General features: G+C 43.5%; 1 protein-coding gene and 1 pseudogene across 3 annotated transcripts in view; one reads left to right on the top strand and one right to left on the bottom strand.

The window, feature by feature from the left end:
• The window catches only part of Csgalnact1 (chondroitin sulfate N-acetylgalactosaminyltransferase 1), a 319,461-nt gene that overhangs the window by 39,623 nt on the left and 261,092 nt on the right, over positions 1 to 18,746 (top strand). The gene's annotated exons all lie outside the window — the stretch shown is intronic.
• On the bottom strand, positions 7,699 to 8,062 carry LOC126491321 (60S acidic ribosomal protein P1-like; annotated as a pseudogene).

Here is an 18,746-nt window from a genome sequence, read left to right on the forward strand (position 1 = left end):
TACAGGTTTAACATGGGTAGACAATGTAGGAACACTGAGCCCGGTACATGGCACTCAGTGAACACGAATCCCTTCCCTTCTCTCTGCCAGAAGCAATTATTTTCAAGTGATACTTATGCAAAAAAGCCAACCTCTTCACAGTGCTTAGCACGTACATTATCTCAATTCATCTTTTCAGCAATCCCGTGAATTGTTATTGTCCTCTCAGTTCATCCCCACTGAAGCTCAGAGGTGTCAGTCATGTGCTTGGGGACACAAGGCTACTGAGAGGAGAATGGAAGATCTGATGCAGGGCTGCTGACCTTTAATTGCATATAATTATGACTGCGTGCTGCTGCTGAATGACATAAGAGGGTCCATTTAATCTTTATTTTCAGTGCTATTTGGGCACTAGGTGTGGGATGAGAATGTAGGAAACTGTAAATGTGAAATATCAATCCTTTAAAAAAAATCTGCTATTATTCCAGGATAAGTTACTTTGTTCAAAACACAAGGTAATAATGCATAATATTTATGTAATAAACCAAGATTGACATAGTAGGGAGACTCTGTATTCTCTTAGGCGAGGTGAAACATATTTAGAAATAGACTATCTTCTATAAAGGACAGGCCCTGCGTGAAGAGTGAGTAACCAGGCAATGCTCTGGGCATATAGGAAAGAGGGCTGCCCTAAAGGTGAGGACTGAGCAATGTTTTAAATGGACGGGTTATCTCTCTCTTTTCTTCTGAGAGATATATACACACAGACACATAACCACACATGTATGCACATATGTCACACATATATATCATATACACCACACACACGTGTGTGTTAATCTATCTCTATCTCTCTATCTCTATCTATCTCTCTATCTCTCTATCTCTCTATCTCTCTATCTATCTATCTATCTATCTATCTATCTATCTATCTATCTATCTATCTCTATCTATATATCTATCTCACTCTAGCTGATATATCTATATCTATATCATCTATCTATCTATCTATCTATCTATCTATCTATCTATCTATCTATCTATATTAGGTTCCTGTGTACATATATGTATGCTTGTGTATAAGCCAGAGGCAAACATTAAGTGTTTTCCTCGATGGCTGTTTACCTTACTTTGTGAGATAGCCTATCTCACCAAGCCTGAAATTCCCAAATTTGGCTAGTCAGGCTGGCCTGTTATCCAGAAAGATCCTTCTATCTCTTCTTGCCTAGCTGTAGGATTAGAAACATCCCCAGATGTTCCTGGCTTTGCACATGGGTGTGGGCATCCTAACTCAGATGCTCATGTGTGTCCAACACTCCTGGATGGGTAATCTTTAGGATGAGCTTTGATATTTGAGTTGAGAAAGAAGATTGATAGTGGTAGAGAAACTAAAATAACAGTGGCAAGGAACTTCAATTTGGGTACAGACAGAGCTGTAAAGGTCTTCTTCCCAACTTCACCGTGAATAAAAAGCTGGACAGACAACAAACTGATGATTCATGCAGCCACCATAGGTGTGCTAAGATTCAGGTGCAAGTATCACAAAAGACAGGCCTTAGTGTTATCTTTGTTGAATGGCCCCTTCCCTCCACCACCCACAAAGGGCTACAATGGAATTTTGAATGTTCTCTCCACAGAGAAACAATAAATGTACAAAGATGGACAAGCAGGTTCACTTGCTTGTATCATTACACCTTGTGTACTTGTATCAAAGTATCATACTGCATCAGGTACCATCTGTAGTGATGAGGGCGGCGGGCCGCATTTTTGCTGCCCGGCTCCCGGCCACCTGGCTAGCTTATGCCCCGAAATAATTACACAGAAACTGTAGTCATTTAAACACTGCCTGCCCTGTTAGCTCTAGCCTCTTACTGGTTAACTCTTACATCTTGATTAACCCATTTCTTTTTTTTTTTAATTTTTTATTTATTTCTTAAAGATTTCTGACTCTTCCCCGCCACTGCCTCCCATTTTCCTCCCCCTCCCCCAATCAAGTCCCTCTCCCTCATTAGCCCAAAGAGCAATCAAGTTTCCCTGCCCTGTGAAAAGTCCAAGGACCACCCACCTCCATCCAGGTCTAGTAAGGTGAACATCCAAACTGCCTAGGCTCCCACAAAGCCAGTTTGTGCAGTAGGATCAAAAACCCATTGCCATTGTTCTTGAGTTCTCAGTAGTCCTCATTGTCCACTATGTTCAGCGAGTCTGGTTTTATCCCAGGCTTTTTCAGATCCAGGCCGGATGGCCTTGGTGAGTTCCTGATAGAACATCCCCATTGTCTCAGTGTGTGGGTGCACCCCTCGCGGTCCTGAGTTCCTTGCTCTCTCTCCTTCTGCTCCTGATTTGGACCTGAGATCTCTGTCGGTTCTCCTATGTGGGTCTCTGTCTCTATCTCCTTTCATCGCCTGATGAAGGGATTAACCCATTTCTAATAATCTGTGTATCACCACAAGGTGGTGGCTTACTGGGAAAGATTCTAGTAAACATCCATCTCCGGTCGAAGAAGGGCGACTGCTTCACTTTCCTTCTTCCCAGCATTCTGTTCTGTCTACTCTACCCTCCTAATGCTCTGACCTATCAGGTCAAGCAGTTTCTTTATTAATTAACCAATGAAAGCAACAGATAGACAGATGACCCTCCTCCATCAACCAGCTTTAGGCATACCCACACTCAGGGACCACCAGTAAGCGGGAGAAGGATAGGGAAGAAGCATGAGTTTTGCTCTTGGACTTGGGAGTTTTGACCCTAACTTCAGCATTTTGTTGACTCCGTGCCCTTGTGTTCATGGCTTTCTCCCCATCCCAGGGGGTTGGTGCCTCCATCAGGGTTAAGAGATGAGAGTTTTGGAAACTGAGCCCTGTGGTAGTGTCTGGCAGTCAGCAGCACTACATGCAGTTAACTTACCACTTTGTGGACTGGAGAAGATGGTACCTCACACAGAGAACCGAGAAGCAGTCCCCGTGGGCGTGCAGGGTTGTTAGCCTGGTCCACCAGCACTCAGTGTGGTCTGTCAGCACCCTGCACGGCAGCCGCTTCATATACGTGGTGCTAGGCTGCCTCTCTCCTCCATGCTCTTTCTTTTTATAGCTCATGACATATTTGGCAATTAAGCTTCTGAAAAAATATGAATTTTTGAGTGAGTTGGTATTGCTGATTTGGGGTTTATGCTGAAAAGCTTCCAGATAAGGGTAAGCTTTATTTGGCAGTGTTCGTTTCTATAAATGGAAGCCACAGTGAACACTATTTCCCGCCAGTCAGCACCCAGGATTCAATCCGCTGGATCCCATCATGGCAATTCTCTCGTGCACTTTACTACCAAGTTGCTTAAAATGCCTTCCGTGTCCTCTTTTTCTGCTTCTTCCCTGCCCCATCCCCTTGAAGGAGAGAAGAATCCATGGATGCTATGAAACTGGTAAACATTTTTGGGTAAAAATATGAGTTTTCAGACTTACACACTTCATCTCTTTCTCATTCCCTGGAGCAGAGCTCGGCTGTGTTGCTGGATGACAGTTTGGTTTCCCTTGTCTTGGCAAGACTTAGTATGGCGGCTACCGGCTGACCTTTATAGGCATATAGGAGCCAAATGTGCCGCTACCTGTTCATACTGAAAGTGCACATTAAGAGGGGAAAGGACTATAGAAAAACTCTCTCCAAACTTCTTAGATCCTGGCAGAGGTCTGAAGGAAGCAGAGCCACACAGCCAGCTTCCGTGGAAAAGGAGCAGAGTGTCTTAAGTCTTCTATTTTTTCGGGGACAAAGATTCCTCCTGATAACAATGGAATAAGGGAGGAAGCTACGAAACAGACAACCCAGAAAGCATCTGACAGCACCCCAGTTGGTTCCCCAGTATTAATAAAACAGAACAAACTCTCACGATGAGTTCAGAATTACTTCTCAAACTGGCAAACAGCGCTGGGAAGGCGTAATTATAGGCCTCCTACCCGATTTAACACATTCTGTGAGAAATGTTAAATGAAGCATCTCCCACCCTCTAAACATGCGTTCTCTTCTGGCATAATTTTTGTTTCCTGCAGAAAATCACAGAGAAAGACATTGGGTACTCATATTCCCCTCCCTGGAGTTAATATGTGTTAGTGTTGTGCCCTTTCTGCTCTGGATTGTTCTAAAAATGAAAGAAATAAAATATCTTGGATACCTGGACCCCTCGCTCCTCCCCCCTCCTCTGAAGAATCCTCGGTGGCAAGCTTGGCAAGCTTCCTGTCCCAAGTATATTATCATTAAGCTGACCTATGTCTTTTATGGGACCCATCCTTCTTGCAGACGATCTCACCGCCTGATGATATGTGCCATAAAACAGGCCAGATGACAGGCGCAGCCGCCTGCTGAATGGACTCTCCCTGGGTAATTATTTCCTGATACATGGATTGTAAACCCTGCCTGCTCTCCATATATAGTCAAGCTGTGTTAATTTCTAATTATGCGTTTTATAGAATGACAGAGACAATTATCTTAATTTATTGCCTTTCTTGAGGTTTAAACTATTTCAAATCAGAAGTCACAGATCATTTCCAGGGACGTGGATTAAGTTAGTTAATTAGGGTATTTCACTGAAGTATTCCTTAAGGAGGAGGAATCAAAGCTATGGGGAACACATAGCTTGTCTCCTGCGGGCTGGGATGTGAGAATCGAAGGAACTGGTGTTTGAGTCAACTGTGGACCTAACCAAGCTCCGAGCATACGTTTTTCCTGGTTGCTGGCCTGAGTGAGTATTCTCACGGGTCTTTCGAAGATGGAAGGCCTTCACTCTGAACTATTTTAGGGTATCCCCCAGCCTCTACAGACTGACACGTGAGCTAAACATTCCACATACACAAGAAACCTGAAGAGTCCTCCATGACCAAGCCCTCTAGCCCTTCAGGACGTTCTAAGGCAGACGGAGCTATTGAGGGCCAATGCTCTCTTACTGAGAGTGCTGAGTCCCTTGAGAAGTGCTGCTTTAAGTACCCAGTCCCCTCCTCTGTTGCCTGCCCCGGCCTTCCTCCTGCTTCAATACTCAGCAGGTGCAAGGGCACTTGAATGTCCCTTGTTGCAGGATACACATACATGTGCACCACACACACATACACACACACACCACACATAACCCTGCAAAGAACTTGATGGGCAATATTGAATAAACCTAGTACTGGGATGGTAATAAACAGGAGTCAAGGCCATGATCACTTCAGTGCAGGGTGGGAAATATTTTTTGTTTGTTTGTTTGTTTGTTTGTTTTTTTCAGACAGAGTTTCTTCTTGTAGACTGCCCTAGAACTGGCTCTATTGACCAGGCTGGCCTTGAACTCAGAGATCCACCTGCCTCTGCCTGCTGAGTGCTGGGATTAAAGATATGCAGCACTCCACCTGGCTTAGGTTGGGGACTCTTTGAAAGGGATGGTAAGGAACTTTCTGGGGTGTACTTTGACCCAGGAGATTCTAGTGTTCCATACTAGGGACAAAGAACTGAAGTTGGGTACGTAGGGAGGTGTGGGAGAATACACGAGGGTATAGGGGAGGTGAAAGAAGATGACCCAAATATAATGTCTGAAAAAATTTACAAATAAATAAATGTAATTCAAGTAATTAAATACACAAAGCCAAGTGTGGTGGCACACACTACACACAGGCGCAGGTTCTCTTTCCCTTTCAAAATAAAACAAAACCCAAGAAGACAAAGCCACCAAACCATAGCAACAACAAAAACACTGTTTTCTCCAACAGAGGAATGCTGCCTTTATCAACCACACCACAGGCCTCATGCTCAGGAGTAGTTAACACACAAAAACGAACTCTATGCTTCTGGGGAGGAGGGGTGGCGGTTATAGTTTATTGCTTTGTGTTTCTTTTTAATGGGCTCTGGAGATGGAACTCAAAGCCCCACACCTTCAAGTGAGTGTGCTACTGACTGAGCCTTCTCCCCAACTCCTGTCTAAGTTTTAGTTGTTCCTCTTCTTACCAGAGCGGGAACCTGTTGAAAACACGTCCTTGCTTCCCGTATGGACTCCTGGCTCTGAGGATGGCGCTTAGCATGATAGGTATAGTTATATGCCACAGCATGTTCTGTGGGTGAATGACAGGCTGTGTGTAGGACGATGACCTCATAGAATTCTGTCCTTAGTGATGATGTTGCTGTCTTAGCTTGTCCAAGTACACACTATGATGTTTCTACAAAAATGAAATCACCCTATAAGGAATTTCTGGAATGCATCCCTGGATAAGGGACCTATGATTGAAGAAGTAAACATTTGTTACAAGAGAATGATTAATAACATCAAGATTCTTTAATTGACACTGGGCTGAAGGTTAAGCCCTCTTCCAGAGATTTAAAGATGGAGCCAACGTCTCTCCTTAAAAATGTACATACTTGTCTGCAAACCCTTCACTGGAACACAAGACAGTATCTCCTTGAATCCAGCCCTCACTCTGTTTTTTAAACTTGCTACCAGTGTCTCAAAAACATTGAAAATAGGACACAGCAGATGGCTTAGCCAGTGAGGTGTTTGAGGTGCAGGCATGAGGCTTGGGTTTTGGGCGCTGAAACCCATGTGAAGAGCTGGGCATGGTGGCATGTGCCCATAGTCCTAGCACCGGGGAGTGGATACAAGAAGGTCTCTGGGGATTCCTGAGAAGTCAGCTACCCAAACTGTTGAGCGCCAGGTTCAATGAGAGACCCCGTCACAAAACATAAGGTACAGAGTGCCTTGAAAGAAAACATTCTACATTGACCTTTGGTCTTCACCACAAATACACACACATACATATGTGTACACATATATGAAAACCCACATACACCTTAGAGAACAGAATGATAGCAAAAATATAGGCGGTCATAAATGCAACACAGTACCTCCCCCTAACACAGGCTTTTCTTGAATTTGTAATCCTCCTGCCTTAGATTCCTAAGTGCTGGAATTATGACATGCAAACAGCATGCATTGTTAGCTTTAAATATATTCTCATATTTCCATTTGTTCTTTCCTGTGGAATGGCGATGACCAGGCATAGATGAAGAAATAAACCCGGAGCAGCTATATAACATGTCTGCATCAGCTTATGTGGTATGCGATGGGATTGGATATCACCCCTTTGTTTGGGACATCATGAGAATGGAAGGCATCTTGCCTGCCCCTCCGCTCAGTGCTGTTCCTGTGCTCATTCTCTCTGGGAAAGAATTTTAGTTTGCTTCATAATCTAGGAAGTTAAAAGGCTTGGTACTGGCATCTACCCGGCGTCTGATGAGGGCCGCATCTGGATTATAATTATGTGAAGGGCAAAGGGGTCACAAACAAGCTGAGGAGTTGAACTCATAAGAACATGCTTTTTAATTTTTAATAAACATTATTTATTTATTTGTTGATTGATTTATTGATTGATTATGTATATGTGGTAAGTGCCATGATACTTGGATGGAGGTCAGAACACAACATTTGGGAATCAGTTGTTCCCTCTACCTCAAGGATTCCCGAGACTGACTTCAGATAGATGGTTTTGAGGGCAAGCACCTTCACTAGCTGAGCTATGTGGTCATCTTGCAATCTGCTCTTTTAGTAGCAGAACCCTCCCCAAGAGAACTAACTAACTCTCATGAGGAAAACATGAATCTTTTTACGACAGCAAAGCCACATGGCCCAGGCACCCCTCAACACTATCGTATTGAGGACAAATTACAGAAAGAAGTGCTTTAAAAAAAAAACAGGTTTTATTGGACAAGTTAACAAAAGGTTTAGTAAAAAAGGCCAAAGCCCATGTCATCATCAGATTGCTCAGATTCTTCCTTCTTTGCTTCTACCTCCTTCTCCTCACTGGGGCAGCAGCGGTAGAGGGGGCAGGACCTCCTGCTGGCGCGATTCCAGCTGCTGGAGCAGGCCCACCAGCCTGTATATTGCAGATGAGGTTCCCAATGTTGACACTGGCCAGGGCCTTTGCAAACAAGCCAGTCCAGAATGGTTCAACACTGATGCCAGCTGCTCTGATGAGGGCATTGATCCTGTCCTCGTGACCCTCACCTTGTCCTTGTGCAGGACGAGGGAGGAGTAGATGCAGAGGAGCTCATATGCAGGTACCTTGTTTGGAGCAAACCACTTCATCATTCAACTGTTAAGATCTAAAATTAAGGACTAAGATAATATTAGTTCTGTGACAAACACTTGCCTAGCATGGGCTCTAGGCTCTGTCTCCAGTACCAAACTAAACCAAACAAAATGTCATAGAAGTCAAAGAGCGGACTGTGACTTCAGAGCCGAGGTGGCCTGCTTTCTTCTTCCTCATCTCCCCTCTCTGCTTATCTGATCTCTCCACAGTACCAGAGCTCTGGAAGTTCTGTTAGTTTTCTTTTTTGTTGGCTGTGGTTAAAATACCCTGACAAAAGCATCATAGGAGAGTACTGGTTCAGTTCACTGAGGTAAAGTCTTTTCACTACAAGCTCCTATGCAATAAAAGCTATATTTTATACTTCTGATGCACAATAACACATACTGGTACATTACATTCTGATTTCAAGAGTAAACATTCTGATTTTAAGAGGGAAAATTTGGGATAAAACAATCCTACCAGTGCAAAACCAAACTCTGGCAGGGTAAACACCAAATCCTGTCTCCAGGCAGAGCATCTCGGGTTGTAATCTGTGCTACAAACAGCAGGGATAGCCATATTCCTCCAGCTAGGCCACTGATAGCATCCACAGTTTCTCTCTTGAGGCCAGGTTGGCTCTGTTCCTCAACTCAAGTAAAGAGAACTTTACTTTGATGGGTGCTCATGGTTCTGACATCTCTAATAGTCTGGGGTCTCCTCTGCAGTTTAGGTCTCACCTTCACCCCTTCATGAATAGCCTCTCAGGGTCTCTTTGTAGAGACTTCAGCCCTGTCACTGAGTGTCTGTCCTCAGTTGTTCTTCATGACCCCTTCAATCTGAGAACCTTCATTCCTTCAAAACCAGTTCTACATGGATGACTCTTGAGATATTGCCAAGTTGGACTTGGAGACTGAGATGTAGCTGCTCCACCACAGCTGTATCAGCTTTTGTGTGTTGATCCCGAGGAAACACAGGCCAACCGTGGAAGTGTAACACGGGCCCCTTTACAATGGTGTTGAACTGACCATGAATTAAAATTGCTTCTTCAGCACCAGCTTGAAAACCATTCTGCCTTACAGTTTCTTCTGTCAGACAGATCAGTTCACTGTCTTTAAATTTACCTTCACATAGCATCTCACAATATGGTCAGGATGAGGCCAGATTCTTGGCTGACACTTCCCACTAATGGCTCCTACCCAAGTTCCTGATGGAGTCCTTGTTCTTTGAAGCATTGTGAGTTAGACCTCCTTCCATTGTCCTTCCTTCCCCCAGCATTACTGTCTTCAGACTCCCATTAGACCGTTTCATTACATCCTCCTTCCTGTAGCTCAAAGATTTGCTAGCTCAATGAACCCAACCCTTCCAGATTCCTTTAACAAAACAGCCCCAATGCCTTAGGTTCTCAGGGCAGTCTCACCCCATTTCTGGTGCCACAATCTATATTAGGGTTCTTAGAGGAATAAAACCGATAGGATTAATAGTCATTAAATTAGATTGCTTACATAATACAGTCTAACAAACGCTGTCTCGCACTGGAAAGGCCAAGAATCCAGTAGTTGCTTACTCTGCAAGGCTGGGTGCCTTAGCAGCCACAATCCAGTGCCTTTAATCTACACCGGAAACCGGAAGAAGCTGGGATCTGTTATCAGCAAAGGAATGCAACAACAGAGTAGAAGAAGTTCTCATCAAGCGAGAAAGGCAAGGAGGCAAAAAGCACATTTTCCTTCTATCTCCTTTTATCAGAGATGCCGCTGGAAGTTGCCACCCACGTTTAAGGTGGGTCTCCCCACTTCAAATGATGTCATTAAGAAAACCCCTCACAGGAGTGCCCGCCTGTTTGCCTTTTAGTCGATTCCAGATTGAGTCAAGTTTAGCCATCGCAGGCTCTGTGTCATTTACATCTTGCATGGTTTGAAGATAATTTTGAGATCTCTAAAATCATGTTAGTTGAGTTTGTCTTGCTCTCCACTGTTGGTTGTGTTTGTAGAGGACCCTGTGAGGGCGTCTCTACGTGCTGTCTGAGGCGGTCTCATTTGTACTCACAGTAGTAGTTCTATTATTAATAGGGCCTTCTTTTAGATGTAGAATGGTTTTATGATCATTGCAGAGCCCCGTCCCAACAAACATGTGAATGATCCCTATTCTGTGAATGTGTGTGTATGTGTATGTTGCATATGTGTTCATGCGGGGATTTGGGCATGTGTGGAGGATGTGTGTGTGTGTGTGTGTGAGACATGTATTCTTGTGGGTATTTGGATTTATGTGGAGGTCAGAGTTTGAAAGCAGGTATCTCCATTTACTGCTTTCATGTTATATTTTGAAACTAGGTTGTCACTAAATCTTACAAACATTGGTTTGATTAAGCTCGCTGAGAGTGAACTCAAGGGATCCTCCTGTTTCTACTCCCCCTACTGCACCTTGGTTTTGGGAGAGTGCTAGGGATTTGAATTCATGCTTGTTCAGTAGACTTTTAAGCTGCTGAGCCATGTCCATGGTCACTCATCTGCCTTGGATCATTGCCCAAAGTTCAAAATGACTCCTAACTCTGATACATGCATTAGAAACATACCTTCTCCTACTTCTGACCTATCGAACATGCAGGTCATTATTTTACACTGCGCAACGTTAAAGGAAATGATGGGTCATAGGTGACCTATTGTTACTTTATTGGGTCCCTGAGTTATTCATTTTGATTAAATTTGCTACTCTTAATTCTATAGTTGTAGGAAGACCACTTGTTTGTTCCCGGATGCTCAGCCCCAAAATAACCACACAGAAACTGTATTGATTAAATAACTGCTTGGCCCACTAGCTCTAGCTTCTTATTGAATAACTCTTATATCTTAATTTAACCCATTTCATTTAAACTGTGTATCGCCACGTGGCTGTGGCTTACTGGCAAGGTTTCGGCATGTCTGTTCTGGTGGCGTCTCTTGACTCTGCTTTCTTTCTCCCAAAATTAGGTTTAGTTTCCTCCTCCTAATTCTATTCTGCTAAGCCACTGGCCAAAACAGCTTTATTCATTAACCAATAAAAGAAGCACATAGACAGAAGGACTTCCCACACCATATAGTGTTTTTAGATATAGAACCACTTGATCTGTCAACCAAATAAGAATTTCCTGGACTCAGCACCAATGTTTTCATTGATACTGTTGTTCTGAAATCCCATTTGACCTTTTGAGGCTTCCTCTTGAGATGCCCTCTGGTTTCCTGGTGGGAAAACGTCAGTGACCTGCTATTGAAAGGTCCCGTTGGTACTGATAAGATTTCTCCTGCCTCCTCCTTCCTGTTTTTCCATACATCTTTGGGGCTGCAAGTTTGCCTTTTGTGGAATATTTTTAGCCTATAGACTGTGCTTGTATTGAGAGGAAGGGGAACTTAGCCTCACAGTGCTTTTGCTGGGGCTGCATGCTCTGGGGGAGACCTCAACCTCAATGTGGCCTACTGCTGACACTGGCGACTGCTCTTTACTCATCCCAGTTAAAATGACTTCTCCAAGGCTAAACTGAGGAGCTTTTGGGTGTGTTGTGGACTCCAGGCAGGAAAAGACACTGCTTTAAAGCTGATTCAGTGCCTTCCAGCTTCTGATTTTAGCACCTGCATCTCCCGGCTCCGTGGCTGCCTGCACTGCAGGGCCTCAACTGCTCCCTGAGGATCCATTTGTCAACACTGCCACTTTCCTCTTAGGAAGTAACACTTCCTTGGAGGATGTAGAGGAATTTATGCTTTGACAACAGCAGTATGCACTAAGCCAAGATTTTGTCCTATTCTGCAGGGCGACAGTTCTTAGCCCTCTGGCAGAATCTCTTTAGAGCATGAGACAGCATTCTCCTTAATTTTAACGAGCTAATCGTTAAATGGAGAAGGGTCGATGTGTTCATAGTCAAAAATAAGGCCTACAAATAACTCCCCAGCTGTCATTCGTGCACGCCCTCATTTATCTGTGTGTGTCCTATAGGATTAGTGGAGAGCAAACCATTTTTATTTGATAAAAAAAACCCGCACAATTTCCATGTCTGAGTTTATTTGCAACTGCACTCTCAAACGTATGTTTCCATCCTCATGTTGAGGGGAGACGCTGGGGCTCAGTTCAAAGTAGTCTCTGACCATTTAGGACTTGGTAGAAAATGAATTGTCATTCAGCACTGGGCAGTGTCAACAAAGTGGTATGAAGATTAGATTAGTGTGTGTGTCTGTGTGTGTGTTAGTAGCAGTAGTAGTAGTAGCTTGTATAGTCCTTATTAGTCTTTGTGTTTTTTACATTGACATATAGTGCCTAAAGTAAGGTCCCATGCCCTCCAGATTGAAAGCCCAGTGTCATTCTCCTCCTCCTCTTTCTTTTTCTCTTCCTTCCTTTCTTTTTTTCGGTTTTTTTTTTTTTTGAGACGTGTTTTTCTGTTATAGCCCTTGCTGTCCTGGAACTCATGTTTTAGACCAGGCTGGCCCAAAATTCAGAAATCCACCTGCCTCTGCCTCCCAGACTGCTGGGATTAAAGGAGTGTGCCACCATGCCTGGCTTCATTCTCAGTCCTTCTTGTTAAAGGTAATTTTATTTCAGGAACTTTTTTCCTTTCAAAAATATAAATGTCCTGTCCCTCAAAGGGCTAGCAGACATCATCAGAACAGCAACCACTGGCCTACTGCCTTCGGGCCACAGCCACTCCTCACTGCAGCAAAACTACCTTCGGGTTTCAAGAAATTTCACCTGCTTTGCTTAATTTAACACTTTGTGTTTATGTTGTGTGCTTGTGCACATGTAACCACATGTGGAAGAGGGACATGTGCATGGCAACTTTGGGGAGTCAGTTCTTTCTTGCCACTGTGTGAGGCTTGGGGATCAAGTGGAGGCCATGAACTCCGAAGCAGACACCTGCACTTGAACCGTCTTGAGAGGCAGAGGAGGAGGTGGTTTATGGACAGGAAAGAGTGGCACACTGAGCTTATATTCCCAGAAGAGCATCATGGTAACAGAGCATCAGGACTTGCTACCCTCAAGTTCTGTCAGAGTAGACTGCGAACCTGCTATGAGTCTGAGTGAAATATCACAGCTCGGAAGTAGAAAGGTTCATTTCTAAGTTCAGATGTGCTATCAGTGATTTATCATAGAGAAAAAAGGATTTAATCTTGTTTTGCCTCATTTACTATTTTAAAATAAATTATATCTACCACAGCTTTTCATAAATGTGATAAAATGCCTTTAACATTCACCAGGTTAGTAGAGAGTTCATGGCATACTATATAGTCACGCTGTCCAGTGATCATTACCACCCAGTCTCTAGAAGGCTCTGTCCTGCAAAGCTGAGACTCTGTTCCCATTCAGCAATAATTCCCTCTTTCCCACCCCCAGCTCCCGGCAACCACCATTCTACTTGGTCTCTCGGTGAGTGTTCATGGTGTCTTGTGTAAGTGGGATCTCCCGGCATTTACCTTTTATTAACTGTTTTATTTCGTTCATCATAATGTATCATCATTGTAACATGTCTCAGAATATCTTTCCTTGATAAGGGTAAATAATATGTTGTTGTGTGTCCACGCTACTTTTTGTCCTTTATTAATAGAGACCTGGCTTGTTTCCACCTTTTGGTGTTGTGAGCAGCACTATAGTGAACATGGGTGATAAACATTTTCTCCAAGAGCCTGCTTTCAGCACATGTGGGTGGGACAGCTGGACTCATGGTGGTTTATATGCTCTGTTCTGGCTGCATGTTAAATGTTACTCTTCATAGTGGACAGTGAGTCCTGGCATACCACTGTTGTGGGCACCCTACTTGTCCCCTGCATGTCCTCATGCTTCCATGAAGCTTGTGTCACATGACATACATAAAGATTCCTAGAAAGAATGGCTGAAGGAACACGAATATTAGGTGGATGAATGACTACCGGATGATTTTCATAATGGTTTAAAGCAGTGGCCAATAGACTACATACCAGACTCATCTATCACCTGCTGGGGGAGGCTGCCAGCCAAGGGCGGTTTTTAAGGTGAGCTATTAAAATTTGACAACTTTGAACCCCAGCTAACTGAGACGTTGTCCACCTCCAAAGCCCATTCTTCATCTGTCCTATAGTATAAAATATTTCACTCTCAGTTGTACTTACTATTTCTTGCATTTCACCAATAGCGTATTTTATGGAACGGTTTGCTCTTTTCGTCTGTAAGTACCTATAAAATAGCCTGGATTATGTGACTTGGTCCACAAGCTCTGCTCATAGTAAACACTGAGCAAATGATGCAATTTTTCTCTCCCAGACCTAATTCTTCTGTTCCTAAACTGAATTTCTTAGAAAGAATAGTCTGTTGGATTAAGTTAGGGTACTGACTTAAAACCAGGACACTCAGTGTCTTCCTTTACTAAAAATACATGGGTTATTTGTAAGATCAACTGTGTGAACTGTAATTTGGGTTGGGGACATGCTTATTTCCTGTTGTGAGTCTCCAGATTCTCTATGACAGTGATTTGGGCCACAAGATGACTAAATCTCTGATTTTTTTGGGGGGGAAAGAAAACTCAACATTTGCTTGTGGCAGTGAATTGGGAACATTAAAAATAAAGCCTGGGTCTACACAAACGTTTTTTTCTACCGATTTTGTATTTTTAAGATCTTGAAAATTTTAAGTTCAGATTGTTTTCCTGTTCATTTTTTATTTTATTAAGAAACTATAAATGAAGCATAAGAATGCCATCATTTTTCATCATTGCTAATGGCTTTATGACAGGATGAAGTCTTTTCCAGTATAATGCTTTTGTGGTATCTCAAACGTTGGCAGAAAAATCATTTAGAAATATTGCTGAAATTTCTCTAGCAAAAGAAAAAGTCTTTGACTCCACATATTTTTAAAATATGAAATATGGTGCATTATATTGTGTGAAATCTCAGTAAGTTTTGGAGGCAATCCCACATCTCCTACATTCCTGTCTTGACGCTGTAATTCACAATCTCTACCCCAAACTGCAACGCAGCTTTTAAAATACCAGGAGTCTAAAAGTTAGTTGTTTTACTTTATCATACTCCTGACATATCCTAATGTAAACCTGCATTACTTGACTTATTGTGGAATCAGTGTGCTATTTGTTTGCTTGTTTGTTTGTTTATCATGTTTATGTTTTTGTGCGAGCTGGTGTACCTGTATATAGGTGCAGGTAGAGCCAGAGGTAATGCTGATTGTCCTTCTTTCGGAGCCTTCCATCTTGTTTTTTGAGACAGGGTCCCTTATTAGTCTGGAACTTTCCAGGTAGGCTAAGGTGACTGGCCAGCAAGTCCTAGTGACGTCATTCAAACTAACCTCCTCACTTTATAAGGAGAGAAACTGAAGCCAGGAGGGAGGAGTTAGTGCAAACTGGAGAAAGGAACCAGAATGACTTCTGCTCTGTTTTCCCCTTGTTGGTTTTCAGTTCAAGGAAAACAAAGGCACTGCAAGTAACACAGACTCTGGCCCTGCTGCCTTCCCATTCCGGACCCATGAATGGAAAAAATAACAGAAATCAAATTCAAAGTCAGTGATTCCAATTGCTGCTTGTTGTGTGGAAGCTTGGAATTAAATGAAGAGTTTTGGGAAACTGATCATATCTTTAAAGTGTTCTGTAGTTCACACTGTATAGAGAGGGCTTGGGGGGGGGTCCTACATCACCACAGTTAGTATTGAAATAATAGAATTTCTCAGCATACAAATATAAGGAAAGGAACAGCAGGCTTTAGGTAAGCAGCCCATGCTGACCCCAGGGTACCTTTCTGGCATCTTGGGGCGCTTTGTAATTCTTTTGCAGACCTGGTAACTTTGTGTGCCCTTGTTCATGCCCAGGCATCCTAGCACAAACTCTTGGCTCACTTGGATACTCGTATGGTGGATATTTTGGAAAGCGACCTTCAAATCTGTACAGAGCTAGCCCCTTTCTGTCTTTTATTTTTTATTTTTACTAATGTGCTTTTTCTTAAGATACCTGCCGGAGTTTCTGTAAGGAAAGATCGGGAATGGAAGAATTCTAAAGCCCCGGTGAAGTGGTTAATCACTTGTTTCAGTTCACTTAGCATTCACAGGTGCCCTGCTGTCCACAAGTCTGTCAGCTCCCATGAGCACTAGCTGGGCATTCCCAGAAGCCTCAGTGCAGAAGGACACATGTATGAATATACTGCTATGTGCTTAGGAGCGTCTTTGCCCTTTCATGTTGGCTCCAATCCCAAGTCAGTAGTACCAGAGTCTTCATTACAGGCTGTTTCTTTATTTTTCTTTAACTTTTAAAACATTAATTAAGAGTCAAATGTTCTAAGATTAGTCGTTAAGGATAATTCAGTGATTTCTTTTGAAATGCAAGTCTTTTGAAATGGCATGGGGTCAATCTGCCTACAAAACAAGAAGTCATTATCCTGTCCTCACTGCACCCATGTGGGCAGTTGCCCAAAACATAGTCATTTTCTGGAACACTGTGTTCTGACTCTCGTTTCTGCATCTGTTGTGTCTCTATAGCCAAAAGGAAATAGAGTTGCGAAAATATCAGGTGGGTTTAGCGCCAGTTACTTAAGGATTTTAACTTTTCTCCCACCTGATTCGTGTAGACAATGGCATATACCATGTTGAAGGTGAAGTGAATGGCAGATACCTCAGGGACCACCTAGTCCCGGAAGAATGGTGTGTGCATGGTCAGGGCTTGAGCTGGTAGTGGAGCATCGTTGCAGGGTTCATTGTGTTAACTGAGGATCAAGATGTGAGCAGCAGCTCCCTGGAGGAGAAGACATTAAAGAAAAGCCTTCAGCAGAGAGCCTGGTCAGCTGGAAACAGACAGGCTATGGTCAAGACCGAATACATGAGAGGAGGCTGATGAGTCACGGCCTGTGGAATCAAGCGAGCACTTTAAGACAAGGACTTAGATATGAAGCTCTTTGGAAGACGTGAAAAGCCAAATAGGAGAAGATGAGGTCATTCAGAGATTAGCAACTGAACTCTCAACACCACAAAGGATGGCGGAACAAAGGAGGGATGTTGATGTAACTGGAGAACAAGAACAGGATCTGGGCCGCAGCTCCCAGAAGTACCTGGAACCACAGACAGAAGATGTCTGATAAAAATGGAGTCACAGAAATCCAAAGCCACCTGTCTTAGTGTCTTTGTGCTTGGGTGACTTATAATGGGCATGATTTAGTTGATTGTCTCTGGTGTCCAGAAAATCCAAAGTCAGGGAGCTACCTAGTATGCCATAATGAAAAAGAGGGCGGAAACTAAACAGACTCCTGTGGTAATGCCATGGACTCATTCGTGAGGGCACTGAACGGATCACCTCTTAGCGATATCCTGCCCTCAGGAAATGTATCATGGACGAAGTTGCGCATGCCTAGACTTGACATTCCAGCCTTAGCACCAGCACTGGTAAAATCATCTACAGCAGAGAGAGAAGGGGGCAGGGTGTTCAGCTTCTTCCTACCTCTCTTCTTCTAGTATTACGATGAATATGGCTGGAGCTAGTTACAGTTGAGTCTGGAAGAGATAGTTGTTAGATCAAGGGCAGGGATGGGTCAAAGAGTGAGTGGGCAGGCACATGGCTAGTGTGTAAGCATTGGGTAGCAGGAGGACTAAACCCTCTTGGCCAGGGTACTGATGGGAGGCAGTGTCATTCTAGAACCTCCTGGTGTTAAGACCAAGTATGTGACATCCATTGGGTTTTTCAAGGCATAGGCTTGGGTCCTAGTCATACAGAGGTCTGTGTTAGGTGACTGCTTATTCTCAGAATAAGAAGATGAGCCAGAATTTCAGGATTCCGTGGCTTCTTTTTGGAATCCAGGTATTCTTGTTAACACTCTCTTGTCAGAGCTGACCCCTCAATCCATTATAAGTGACTGAACTTTTATAGATGCGCAACAGAAAATTCTATTATGATAAATGTAAAATAAAACTCTCTTTCTGCAAAGCTCATTTTAATGTTTCAATGTCCCGAATGGCTACAAAAGTAATACTTTTCCGAGTTAGTCATATGAGCTCTAAACTATGAGTTAGGGCATCTCCTGCTCCTTGCCCCCCTTCCAGATGGCCTAGATAGAACAATTTCTGCTTGACTCACCCCTATTATTGTGATGGCTGTCCTCACCACTGCACACGGAAGGAGAACACTGTGCTGTCTGCACCGTAGAGAGGAAAAGTTGTCTGTAACAATGCTAACAAGGCTTCCAGCTACTCAACAGCCCTCAAGCTTTCTGTGACTCACCAGAGGGCCTGCTAAAATGCAGATGGCTCGGATACCCAACTCCTTGCCTCCATCTATGATTAAGCATGTCTCAGTGGGCCTAGACATTTGTGCTTCCTACTGGTTCCCAGATGACATTGTCAGTAGGGGATGTACTCAGAGAGTCTATATACTCTAGTACCTTGGCTAGTCACTCTGTCCCAGGCAAACATTCTTATTTCCATCCTGCCACAGCTGAGGCTTCCAGACATCACGTCACCAGTTCATAGCCATATGGCTAGGGAGCAGTAGTGGAAGGCCGTTATTGAGGGCTGGTCTTACCCTCAGTCATCTGGGTTTGATTGTCAGGCCTGGACCACCATCAGGACCTGCTGTGCTGCGGGACTGGGCAGCCACCACCCTCTGGGCCTCCTGTGGAATGTGTAGCTTTGTCTTAGCCCTAAGTCATTGTCTTATAAGAAATGAGACTAGGCTCTATATTTTAAGGAATTTGGCATTTGGCATTGTCCATATAGTGGGCATTGATT

This window comes from Alexandromys fortis, unplaced genomic scaffold (genome assembly GCF_014885135.2).
Source record: "Alexandromys fortis isolate MF-2015 unplaced genomic scaffold, M_Fortis_MF-2015_v1.1 scaffold_261, whole genome shotgun sequence".
In the NCBI taxonomy this organism is placed as follows: Eukaryota; Metazoa; Chordata; class Mammalia; order Rodentia; family Cricetidae; genus Alexandromys; species Alexandromys fortis.